Genomic DNA, 13,952 nt, shown 5'->3' on the forward strand with positions numbered 1-13,952 from the left:
GAGAGCCTAGGAGCTGCCGGCTGGGTACCTGTAAGCTGTCAGTCTGCAGTGTGGAGGATGAGGGAGAGGCAGGGGTGGCTTCTGAGAGAGCCTAGGAGCTGCCGGCTGGGTACCTGTGAGCTGTCAGTCTGCAGTGTGGAGAATGAGGGAGAGGCAGGGGTGGCTTCTGAGAGAGCCTAGGAGCTGCCGGCTGGGTACCTGTAAGCTGTCAGTCTGCAGTGTGGAGAATGAGGGAGAGGCAGGGGTGGCTTCTGAGAGAGCCTAGGAGCTGCCGGCTGGGTACCTGTAAGCTGTCAGTCTGCAGTGTGGAGAATGAGGGAGAGGCAGGGGTGGCTTCTGAGAGAGCCTAGGAGCTGCCGGCTGGGTACCTGTAAGCTGTCAGTCTGCAGTGTGGAGAATGAGGGAGAGGCAGGGGTGGCTTCTGAGAGAGCCTAGGAGCTGCCGGCTGGGTACCTGTAAGCTGTCAGTCTGCAGTGTGGAGGATGAGGGAGAGGCAGGGGTGGCTTCTGAGAGAGCCTAGGAGCTGCCAGCTGGGTACCTGTCAGCTGTCAGTCTGCAGTGTGGAGAATGAGGGAGAGGCAGGGGTGGCTTCTGAGAGAGCCTAGGAGCTGCCGGCTGGGTACCTGTAAGCTGTCAGTCTGCAGTGTGGAGGATGAGGGAGAGGCAGGGGTGGCTTCTGAGAGAGCCTAGGAGCTGCCGGCCGGGTACCTGTGAGCTGTCAGTCTGCAGTGTGGAGGATGAGGGAGAGGCAGGGGTGGCTTCTGAGAGAGCCTAGGAGCTGCCGGCCGGGTACCTGTGAGCTGTCAGTCTGCAGTGTGGAGGATGAGGGAGAGGCAGGGGTGGCTTCTGAGAGAGCCTAGGAGCTGCGGGCCGGGTACCTGTGAGCTGTCAGTCTGCAGTGTGGAGGATGAGGGAGAGGCAGGGGTGGCTTCTGAGAGAGCCTAGGAGCTGCGGGCCGGGTACCTGTAAGCTGTCAGTCTGCAGTGTGGAGGATGAGGGAGAGGCAGGGGTGGCTTCTGAGAGAGCCTAGGAGCTGCGGGCCGGGTACCTGTGAGCTGTCAGATCTCCAGATGCACTTCCTGTTCTTGCGTTCCGCAGACACCCTTGGCTTTTTCATATATACTTTAAGCAACTATTTCTAGAGATGTGAAATTAGGAGTAGCAACTGATTCTACAGAGAAACTACATCAATTTGGATTTTATCTGATTACCAGCGAGTTTACTAGAGGTAAGCCAGCTGAACCATCACTTAAAGATGCCATGAATACTTGGTGAGTACATCTTTCAATAGCAAAGGAATAGGTGAGGTCAGACAGAAAGTGGAGAGAAGTTCAGAGGAAGCTTTGGAACAATCACAATTTAGAAACTGGAAGGTGTAAGGAGACCTAGCAGAGAGATAGAAAGGGATATGACAGAGTCTTAGGGGACCTAGGATTGTAATGTCCAAGAATCCACAAGAGGAACAAATGCCAGGATCACGACCAATAAGGAAGTATGAGGTGACATAGGGCAGGCTTTGAGACTGGTTGATTCCGTGGCTTCATGATGTTACTAAGAACCCAGACGCTTTCCACCTCCACGCTCTGCTGCACTTGGCACTGGCTTCATCTGATGGTTGACTCTCTGATGGTTGAGAGATAACTGCATGTTACTGGCACAGTGGAAGAGAAGGGAAGAACACTCTCCCAACTATAGACTCGCTAAGCTTCTCTTTTCAATCTGATTGGGCCACTTCAGATCATGTGTGCACCCTTGTCCCAATAAGATTTACCAGTGAAATGCCATTTAGAGGGGATGGGGAGGGGGGTGGGGGCCTCCACCTGAACATGATCAGGATTATTCTGGGGAGGGGCAGCTGCAGAGGCAATGAACAGTTCCCCCATGCATGTTCTGCAGGCCTGCATGAGCTGGCCCTGCCTGGCCCAGCTCTCACTGTCCCTGCTTTGCAAAGTTCCTAGAACGTACCAGGCCTCTTTGTCCCTCATGGTCTTACATGCTGATCCCTCTGCCAGGAATAGCATCCATCCATTATGTGTTGCCTGTTCTTACATAGGCAGCGGTTCTCAACCTGTGGGTCACTACCCACAGGAACTGTATTAAAGGGTTGCAGCATTAGGAAGGTTGAGAACCACTGCCTTAGAGAGACCTTCTCTATCCTCCCAAACTGAATTAGGTCCCCCCTCTTGGCTTCTGTCCCTATTAAAACCCAGTTCCAGGTTGTAATTATGTTTCCATTATGTTCACTTGTGGCTCTGTGGGCTAGGGGCCATTTTTGCTCTGCTCACCCACAAATCCTCAGAGCTCAGGATACAGCCAATGTTCAAGACACATTTGGTGAATGAATTAGATATTTCACTCCTTTCTTTTTCTAATGTGTATCTATTGTCTTTTTTAAGCATCAGAGACATCTCTGGAGACATCTTTACTATAACAATTTCTTCAAAATAATAACCAATCCAAAACAATAATGACTTTATTCATTTATTTATTAGAGACAGAGTTTCACTTTATCACCCTCAGTAGAGTGTCTTGGCATCACAGCTCACAGCAACCTTCAACTCCTGGGCTTAGGCGATTCTCTTGCCTCAGCCTCCCAAGTAGCTGGGACTTGGGAGGCACCTGCCACAACATCTGGCTACAATAATGACTTTAAATAAAATAATTAATAATAAAAAATGTTTTGAAAGCTCATAAAGTTCCAGCAATGAGGTGGGGAGGTATTTTTTATCATGTCCAAGCATCTTATACTTCATGTCAGTTACTCTAATGTAGATGAAGACAAGACTAGGGCATATTGGTGAGCTAGTTCAACACCATCTTGGCTCCATCTCCTGCCTCACTAGTTAATTACATTAGCAGACCTTTATGAAAGGCTTCCTCTGCACCAGCCCTTGTGCTGTGAGATTTGGCCCTGATTTCAACTCTACTTCTAATAGGGGTCCTACCTCTTCTTCCTCCATTTGTGGCTTTCCTCAATTCAATTCCACAAATATTTATTGAACTCACAGTAGGGTGGAAGAAATGATAAATGAGTGAATCCAGGGCACTTTCTTGTGTTACAATTCACAATGATGGTTGTGAGGTGCTGCGAGATTTTGAATCATGAAAGTTTACATTAGAGTCAGTCTGTCAACTAAACAACAACTGAACTAATACACCTTAAGAACAGGTTTCTACCAGAAAGATTGAAACAAATACATTTTTCTGATTAAGCCTCAAATAATCCAGTGAGGATTCTATTATCAGAACATTCTAATCTGCTAGTTAGAGTTTCTACACAGGAGGGGATTAAGGATTGGCAATCTTTCAGGAAAGGAGGCTGAAGTTTCATCTTGAAGTCATGTTTACACAGCAAGTGTGCTGTTTCTGCTCAGATTGGAGGGCTATTTGAGATGGCTAGAGGTGACGACTGGAAATTATGGAGGAAATTAAATCTTTGCCCCCTCCTAAGCATCTCTTGGAGCTACCACTGACCTAAGTTAACTGAAGCATCATTGTATTTTGTTTATCAGAATCTCAGCTATCCCAGGCTACAAAATCCACCAAGATTTGAAAAAGAAAATTTCAAAGGGAATAAAGCAGCAGTGGTCTGCTCTAATAACTTTTATCAATTTATTTTCCAATTTCCCCATCCTCTTCTCTCAGAGGGAAACATGGGGGAGAATCGGACTCCCAAGGATGATGTCCACAACAGGCTACAAGATAGAGGATATTTGTCTTTTTTTTAAGTTGGTCAGTTTTGGGGGCCTTGAAGAGAAAAATTAAAAACAAAGAAAAACGTGAGAAAGCCAAGTGGCACTATGGAAGCATCTCTCTACCTATTTCACAGGGAGAGCATGGCATCAAAATCAGAGGAATGTGCTGCTCAAATAATATAATTTAATAGTTTCCAAATGACCTTTCTTGTTTTATTATCACTGATCCATTCCTTGCACACCGAACTAGTTTGTATTTACCTTTCTCACTTATGCTGAGTGAACAAAACATTTTGCTCAAGGAAGGCAAACCTAGACAGGTCTGATTTAATTGCACAATCGGATATTAATATAGTGTTTTGAAGATAATTGCTTTATGATCTCAGAATGAATCAGCTCTGAGGTCAAGGAGACATTCAATGCAGCAGGTGGCACACCGGCCGTCCCCTGTATGTGGTGTGGTTGGAGCACAGTGGGACTGAGCTTCAGAGTCACACCACATGTGTACCATACATACAAGCTGGATTGGCAAATGTGTGAACTTGCACTTCATTCTCTTTCTCTTCCCTAGATTCTGCTCAGGAAGTGAGGTTTTGTGATGAGGCAATCCTACTGGGGGAAAGGTCTTGATGATAATGACACTCCTCACAACAGCTAACTTTTACTGTGCACCTAATATAGGCCAGACACCAGGCTATATGCTTCTGTCTTCATTTTTGGAGCCCTCACAACACCTCTATGAGTCATGTCTTATCATCTCTTCATTTTTCTTATCTTGCATGGGAGGACTCTGAGCAGAGAGCAATTGAGTCACTTGCCCAAGAGCACACAGGAGGGATTTAAACCTAAGTGTTTCTGGCTCAAAAGGGGATTTTCTGAGAAACGCATAGTTGAGGTTTTAGAATTATTCACTTATAAGCCCCTTGCAAGGCCCTATACATAATTTTCTATTTATATATTTTTTATTTTTCTTAAAGAGGCCCTCTAAACTGTGTTAGCTGAAGTCCCCACAAAATCTGAATCCGTCTTTGGCATGACTCCAGAGCCTCTGAACCATAGTTTCTAGTCAATCATAAATAACCTTACTGCCAAGGATTGACCTATTTCCCATCTCATAGTAGGTGACTTGTTCATAGTAGGTGCTCAATAAAGGTTAAATGCAAGCACATATGACTGTATAAACAGCCAGCTTGAAAACCATGCCACGGATCGATTACCCCTATATAGTGCAGACCATGGGATGGATTAAATAATGTGAATCCCTAAAAGAAATTGGCCTTTTCCTGATATAGGGTATGAAGCAGCAGTTGAGTTTTTGTCAGGGTAAAAGAGCAGATAGGTATTGTAGATTTTTCTCTGTATTCCTTGCCACTGGTAAGTCCTGGGGAAGGCCACACTGCTGAATTTGTGGTTATGTCCTCTTTGTAGGCCCTTTCATAAGAGACACCTCATTTCACTTAGCTTCTCTAATTAACAAAAGGAGAAAACAAATTAAAAGGAAATCCCTGAGGTAGCTGAGACTCAGAGTGCCTAAGTGTAAACAGCATAATTGGAATTGCCTAACCTTATGAAAGCACCATACTCAGGGCTGGCTTTGAACAAGTTGTTCTTCTAGTTTTGCAAGGGTTTGCTAGTATCATTTCAGAGGAAAGGCCAGGAGGAAATGTATTTAAAATGCAACAAGAGTCCACGTGTGGTAGTTCATGCCTGTAATCCTAACACTTTGGGCAGTGAAGGCAGGTGATCCCTTGAGTACAAGACCAGCCTCAAAAAGAGTGAGACCCCCATCTCTACTAAAAATAGAAAACAAAATTAGCTGGATATTGTGGTGGTCACTTGTAGTCTCAGGTGCTTGGGAGGCTGAGACAGAAGGATTGCCTGAACCCAGGAGTTTGAGGTTGCTGAGAGCAAGGCTGACAGCATGGCACTCTGGCCTGAGCAACAGAGTGAGACTCTGTCTCCAAAGATTAAAACAGTAAAATAAAATAAAATAAAATAAAATGCAACAATAGAGTTTTTGGTTAGACATACAGATAGTACAGATTGAAACATATTTGCAACAAAAAAATAGGCGGGCGTTGTGGTGGGTGCCTGTAGTTCCAGCTACTCGGGAGGCTGAGGCAAGAGAATAGCCTAAACCCAGGAGTTGGAGGTTGCTGTGAGCTGTGATGCCACGGCACTCTACCGAGGCAAATAAAGTGAAACTCTGTCTCTAAAAAAAAAAAGAAAGAAAAAACCATATTTGAAGTAGCTATTGAAAGAAGTTGGTGATGTTCCCTATCTACCAAAAAACGTACTCTTGCCTCTGTGCAAGGACCCTGGGACATTCTCGAGGACCCTTCCAGGCTGGAAATTCCAGCATCCTCATGAGATGTATTTTTCCCACAATTTACACTGAACTATGTGTAAGAACGAGGAGGTTCTGAAGAAAGTGGATCACCCCTGGGAACAATTAGTGTTAGTGTCCAAGGACCACCTATGCATTTCTGATGACCTGATTCCAGGGCCCTCTGCCTACTTTTTTCATGCAGAAGTGTTCATCTGATGCAGAGGAAGTTGACTCACTTGGGTCTTGATACCTTGAGTACAAAAGAAATGATTTGATATTATACAAATCAAAGCTAAAGATGCCTGCCTTTGTCTGTAACAGTGGGACAATTAGTAAAATCACAAATTGTTGATCAGATACCGGGGCCACTCATTGTTTAGTCTGAGGTACTTACTGTCTTGGTGAGCAGTATCATGACTTAAAAATGGTAGCTTTCTACACAAATCAGTTAACAAATTTAATGCAACTCTAGTTGATATCCTAATGGGATAAAAAGGAGAAAGAGAAAGAGAAGGAGAAGCAAAAAAACAAGAAGACTAAGGTCACGAAGCAGCCAGATATAATGTTTATACAGGCCAGGCACGGTGACTCACATCTGTAATCCCAGCACTCTGGGAGGCTGAGGTGGGTGGATCGCTTGAGTTCAGGAGTTTGAGAGCATCCTGAGCAAGAGCGAGACTCCATCTCTTAAAAATAGCCTGGCGTTGTGGCGGGCGCCTGTAGTCCCAGCTACTTGGGAGGTGGAGGCAGGAGGATCGCTTGAGCCCAGGAATTGGAGGTTGCCGTGAGCTGTGATGCCACAGCACTCTACCCAGGGCAACAGCTTGAGGCTCTGTCTCAAAAAAAAAAAAAAAAAGCTCATATATATATATGTGGTAATTAAAAGTGTGACTCTGCAGTCCTGCTCCTAGGTATTTATCCCAACATCCCACAGTTGGTAGAAGAATAAATGAACTGTGGTACGGTCACACTATGGAATACTACTCAGGAATGATAATAATTTTAAAAGAACTATTGATGTGTGCAACAATTGATGGATCTTTATTTTTTTATTTTATTTATTAATATTATATTTTTTAATAGAGACAGAGTCTCACTTTATCACCCTCAGTAGAGTGACATGGCATCACACAGCTCACAGCAACCTTCAGCTCTTGGCCTTAGGTGATTCTCTTGCCTCAGCCTCCTGAATAGCTGGGACTACAGGCGCCCGCCACAACGCCCGGCTGTTTTTTTGTTGCAGTTTGGCCAGGGCCAGGTTTGAACCTGCCACCCTTGGTATATGGGGCTGGCACCCTACCCACTGACCCACAGGTGCTGCCTATTTTACTTTATTTTTGAGACAGAGTCTCACTATGTCACCCTTGGTTGAGTACTGTAGCATCACAGCTCACAGCAACCTGTAAGTCTTGGGCTTAAGCGATTCTCTTGCCTCAGCCTCCCAAATAGCTGGGATTACAGGTGCCCGCCACAATGCCCAGCTATTTTTTTGTTGTTGTAGTTGTCGTTGTTTGGCAGGCCCTGGGCCAGGTTCGAATTTGCCAGCCCTCGTGTATGTGGCCGGCACCCTAGCTGCTGAGCTGTAGGTGCCGAGCCAATTTGATGGCTCTTAAGAGTATTACGCTGAGTAAAAGAAGCCAGACTCAAAGGCTAAACATTGTAGGATTTCATTTATATAATATTCTGGGAAAGGCAAAACAACAGGAATGGAAAACAGATCAGTAGTTCTCAGGGATTAAAGGAGAGGGGAGGACAAAAGAATTGAGTGGGGAAGATGATAATATTGTTTTCTACTGTGACTACGTTGGTTACACAACTCTATGCATTTGACAAAACTCAGAACTATATACCTCAAAGAGTAAATTCTGCATGTAAGTTTGTATGTAAACTAAGAAATAAAATAAACCCATAATTCACTAGTACAAGTATAAACAGGCCAATGGACTATCATAGACAGCTAGAAATGGAATCAAATATAGTTAATTAACTTTGCTAAAGATAGCATTTCAGATCCATGGGGAAATTTCATAGGGCTGGGAAAACTGGGTCTTAGCATTAAAAACAAACAAAGAAACAAAAAACCCTACCTTATAACTTAAAGCAAAATTAATTAAATGAGAATAATACTTAAATGAAAACAAAAATAATAGTATTAGAGGAAAATATGGATTTTGGATGGGGAAGGATATATTTTAATGAACAATTTTGAAAAGTCAGAAACCATAAAGAAAAAAAAGGAAATGATTAATTTTTTTTAACTCAGTAAAACAAACAAAGAATAACCATTAATAAGTTAGCAGACAAATGGCAAACCGGAAAAAATATATGTGACACACACGATAGACAAAGATATCTGTAGTAGATGCTGGAGTGCATCACCCAGATTCCTCCCCAGAATTGAGGTGTTAATCCCCCAGCTGTCAGCCACCATCACCCAGGGGTGTGGCTGACAGCTCATAGCTTAGTTCCTCTCCTGCAACTGTCCGTGGCTGAAGAGAATCACTTTGAAGTTATATCCCTTCCCTGGGGGCGGCCCTCATCCAATGACTAGTCAATAAAGAGGGATAAAGGCCTAGCCCCCTTGCCTCAAGGCCGAACTGTGAAGGGTGATCCCAGCCCCAGGCCTCCTGTGGGGCAGTTTTATCCCTCCTTCTGCCCAGTCTTGCTTTTTTCACTTCTCTTATGTTTTGATGCCAAGAGCATACCCCAGTAAACTGTTACATGGGAATCTTTATCTCAGATTCTGTTTCTGGGGAACTCAGTCTAAGTTAATATCCTTAATATGTAAATAACTTTTACAAATCAACAATGGAAAAATGGGCAAAAGGCTTGGCGCTTGTAGCTCAAGTGGCTAAGGTGCTGGCCACATACACCAGAGCTGGCAGGTTCAAATCCAGCCTGGGCCCGCCAAACAGCAATGACAACTACAACCAAAAAATAGCTGGGTGTTGTGGCAGGCGCCTGTAGTGCCAGCTACTTGGGAGGCGGAGACAAGAGAATCACTTAAGCCCAGGAGTTGGGAGGTTGCTGTGAGCTGTGATGCCATGGCATTCTACCCAGGGCAACAGCTTGAGGCTCTGTCTCAAAAAAAAAGAAAAAGAAAAGAAAAAGAAAAATGGGCAAAAGACACACAGAAGAAGGTAGGCCATGGTTTTTTCCTGTATATGGATACTCTCTCTTGCCAGAGAGGTAGGATTTCTCTCTTCTGTTGACTCTGGCATTCTCTTTTTGGACTTCTCCATTGTCTACCAAGTCAAAAAGACTGCAACCATCACAATTTGGGTGGCCTGGAGTGAATGGTTTGGATCATCTCTGCTTCTGGGAGTGACACAGGTGACCTTTTGGCCTGGCTCCCTGCTTCTTGTACCCTCTTCTTGTTGCCTGGACTTCCTTACCACTGGACATAATCAGATATAGGATTTGGAAATGAACTTAAGAAAAAAGTCAAAGAAAGCAAGCTACCTCATGCCTAAGTCAAAAGAGCTCTGCAGGAGCTCTAGCTTAGAACAATAGGCTCCATTGGAGGTCAGGGCCAATGTCTCAGAGTTAATCGCTGTCAGCCATTGTTCTCTGAGAATGTGCTTTTCCTCAAGGACCTCATGGAGAGAGGCCATTGGCCAGAATATAAGATCTGAGCCTTCCTGGGCTCCCCGGCCAAATGCTACCTTACTTTCACCACAATTCTCCACCCACAAATGTATATGAAACCTTCTAGGGTAAGTGCACAGAATAAGAAAAGAGTTGCAGGGCGAAAGCCTTCTTAACATATCTGGCTCAGCCACATGGATCTCTCAGAAGCTGCTTTTAGAGAATTTTTGAGGTCATAGATTATATCACCAAAAAGGGGGGAAAAGCATCTTCAGCAGATTCCATTAGGATAAGGGTAACACATGAGGTCATGTCTAGTGATTATAGAATTATCTTAATTATTTATTAATATATTCAAGGCTTGAGAACACTGGCATTAGCCTTATACAGTACAAACTTTCAAAATCACATCTAAATACTACCTGGCAAACCACACAAATGAGCAATGAGCCCCAGACCACACTTGAGATTGAGTGCCCTAAGTTGCAATAAGTGATAAACGGTTGACTTTATGAAACCATCTACTGGAGAATCAGGATTCAGTGAAGAGTAAGAGAGTGGAGAATCAGGATTGCAACTTCTTCCAGTGGTTCTTCTCTTGGCAAGCACACCAGAGTTGCCTGGGGGAGATTTTGCAAACTTTGCTTGTCCAGTCTTCACCTCTGGAGACTGGGATTCAGTAGGTCTAAAGCAGAGCTCCAGCATCTGAATAACTACCGGTTAAGGCTAATCCCTAATAGCAGGTGGGGAACTGAGACCCAGAAAGAGAAAGCATTTGTCTAAGGTGACAATTACCATTTGCCAAAAAGCCAGGGCTAGCAGCCAGGTTTCCTGACTGATCCAGTGTCCTTTTTACTATACAAGTAGAAGAACAAAGAAATAATTACTCTTATCCAGCTATCCAGTCATACTCAATTACTCAAGTGTCTACCGCGGAACACAGCTCGGAGACCTGTACCACTGCCACACAAACCTGCCCCAGAGTCACAGCCCAGACATGTCTGTCCTTTACTTTCAAAGACAAGGCCACTTGTCCTGTGTATTCCACTGTAGCAGATAAGACAATGTAGGACTCACGTCTCTCTGGTTCCCATACACCCTTAATGCCCTGTGGTTTGTGGTTGTGGTTGCTTGTTTACAAAACCTGACTCTCCATTTATGCTCTAGCTTCCCAGAGGGGCCTCTCTGCTGCTATCCTTCCCTAGTCTTTTCCCCCAAGGCCACGGAGTTTGATAGTTGCATTGAATGCAGGAGACATATCCCATAACATCAATCAAGAAGTATTTATTGAGAGAGAGAGCACACAGTGTCCTTGTGTCTAATCATACTATAGTTAGAAGGCATTTCAGGGTGTTGGGGGAAAGGAGTATAAGCTACCTCAAAACTCCCTTTTGGAAAAGTAGGCCTCTTATTCACGGGACACCCCAAAAGGACACTAAAATGCATTCTCCTAGAGAAAAATATCCCTTAGCTACTCTGGAAAACTTGTGTTCAATCTATCTACACTCGGCCTGTCTTTATTAGCTAAGCTACATCCCATTATCAACCATCTTAAAAGTGCCATGTTCCTGTGGTCCCAGCTGCTTGGGAGGCTGAGGCAGGAGAATTGCGTAAGCCCAAGAGTTAGAGGTTGCTGTGAGCTGTGTGACGCCACGGCACTCTACCCGAGGGCAGTACAGTGAGACTCTGTCTCTACAAAAAAAAAAAAAAAAAAGTGCCACGTTATGTAGCAGAGATCTGGCAACAGCAAGTTGTACAGCTTCCTGGACATTTGGACTTGTCACCCATTTCAGCCACCTGTGTTTTATAGTTGAGGAAATCTAGCGATTGAGTGTTTAAAGCCCAGCCAAGGTCACTCACATGGAGTTCAGAGTACAACCATAGCAGAAAGGAAACTTGCTGGGTTTCTAGAATCAAAGGACACTATAGCTGGAATGGATTTTAGGAGGTCATTTGGTTCACTTGCTTCTCTGCAGGTGAACAATGAAACCAGCCAAGATTAACAATTGGGGGCAAAGGCTTTGTAGTGCCTCCAACCTCTTGCTTCAAGTCTCACTTCCCCATAATTCTTACTTAAGTCTAACCAAACTCACTCTTGCTGCTACCAGTGTTAATGGAGAGTCAGTGTTTTTCTACTTTGAGGCCTTTCCTGTTCTATTTAAGAGTAGTGTCCAGAAAAAAAAAAAAGAGTAGCATCCAGAGAAGTCTTTCTTTTTTAAGAGTTGGAGTCTTGCTAAGATTGCCCAGGTTGGTCTTGAACTCCTCACCTCAAGCAATCTTCCTGCCTCAGCATCCTAAGTACCTGGAATTAGGTACACAAGCCACCATGCCTGGCTCCAGAGAAGTCTCAGACAATTCACTTGGATAAGCTCTGTCGGGGCTGCAGCAGGCAAAGGCAGAATTTTCTATATTTTGGGCTCTTGTATGCTGAATGCCAAACAGTTGGTGGCATCCGCACTCTCCAGGGATTATTTTCCTTGAAGAGGAGAATGCTGAAAGACGAGTCAATGGAACACAAATACAAAAGATATTGGGCAATGGTATTTACAACCACAGTAAGCTGCAAGGAAAGGGTTTTAGGGCAGGCGGAGGGAAAGGATTTTCTTTTTTATTTGGATAGTTATTGTTTAAATGGATTCTGCTCCAGAGGGAGACCTTGTTGTCTTCTTCCCAGGAGCACTTACAGAGGAGAAAAGTTCTTGTTATAAGGATGGTCTCACTGTGATCCCCAACGAGAAAAGAAAGATGAAGAAATGGTTTTTGAAATCTTTCCAGCTTTATAGTGGCTCTTCATTTGGTCTGAAAAAGCACCAGTTCTAAGTATTTCGAAAGATCGGCATATGTGAGGAAACTAGTAAGCAAACTACAGCGAAATGAGATGCCCTTTGAATTTGGCTCTCACCCTGCATTAAACCAGCATGGACAAGCCTAAAATGAGAAGGTTTTTACGTGGCTCCTCAGGCAAAATTTTGAAAACTAACAACTGACATTTTCTTCTTGATATTTTCCCACCCTACTGCCTCCTTCAATTAGACTATGCAGTGGGAGGAGAAACAGATTTCTAAGATTATTCCCATGTACAGGATTTTATTTTGCTAAGTCTTTGGGTATAAACTATCCATTGGCATTTGCATAGATTGCTCTTGAATTGGTGCCTTCAATATGAAATGCCTCAACGGGAAGAATTTTTCTTAGCCAGTTCTCCTTAAAGGTAAAATAAGATTTTTTCAAACTCTATGCAGAAGAGCTTTAAAGAAAAAAAATATGACAAACCTATAGACTGTTTTTTGCACCAACACTCTTCAGAACATTTTGCACTGATCTCTTCCATTCTACCAACAAGAAGATCCATCAATTAGGAAGCATTTACTGAGCCCAGTCTTAAGCCAGCCAATGTGAGGTTTACCCCAAAATGTAAGGCTTAATTTCTGCCCTCCAGTAGCGTTCAGGTTAGTGAAGATAGAAGACTAAATCACAGGAAATAATCAGAGGTGAATGCAAGGAAATATACATTTAGGTTCTCAGTGGTATGGAGCAGACCTTAAATACAATAGGAATTCCTTGACTGGTGGATTAAACCAGGCAGGCAGTTTTTAGTGAAAGGTATATATATACATATATATATATATATATATATATAGCCCGAGCTATAGAAAGAAAAGATTTTGGAGAGTCAGAGTAAAAACCAAACAAGCAAAAAGAAACAAACAAAAAAGGAGGTAATAAGGGAATTATGAAAATTTAAACTGTCCTTTTAAACCTTTTTAGTATAGATCATTTCAGTCATGTAAAAAGTTTTATATAGGCCCATTTCCTCAACACTCAACTTCAACCTTTATCAACTCATGGCCAATCTTGCTCTATCTATACCCTTAGCCGCTTTCTCCCATCTCCCAGACTATTTTGAACCAAATCCTAAACATCAGGTCATTCCATCTGTAAATATCTCAGTATTTTTCTACCATTTTGATGTAAGCATGATCAAATTACAAGGGTCAGAGTGTGTTTCAAAAGGCGGTACAAAACTGAAAATTTTGGCACAATAAAAAGATCCTACAAGCCTCCTCCAATGGCACATTTATCCCCAGTTCTATTCCCAAATGTTTTTTGGGAAGAGGTTGAAAGAAAATGTATATGTCCAGAAACGCATGCTTCTTGCTATACAGCTCAGACCTTAATGGAATGTGGGAAGCATATGGACAAACACTTGTCCCTGCCCGTCTGCAGCAACTGAAGTGTGTTTCTTTATGCTATTTTCAATGTAGAGCAGAGTGGTATTTCAGGAAGACATGCCTTTCTTAAACCAGAGTCCAACAAAAGTGGCCAGTGGAATCTGAAGG

Source organism: Nycticebus coucang, chromosome 10 (genome assembly GCF_027406575.1).
Source record: "Nycticebus coucang isolate mNycCou1 chromosome 10, mNycCou1.pri, whole genome shotgun sequence".
NCBI classification, from domain to species: Eukaryota; Metazoa; Chordata; class Mammalia; order Primates; family Lorisidae; genus Nycticebus; species Nycticebus coucang.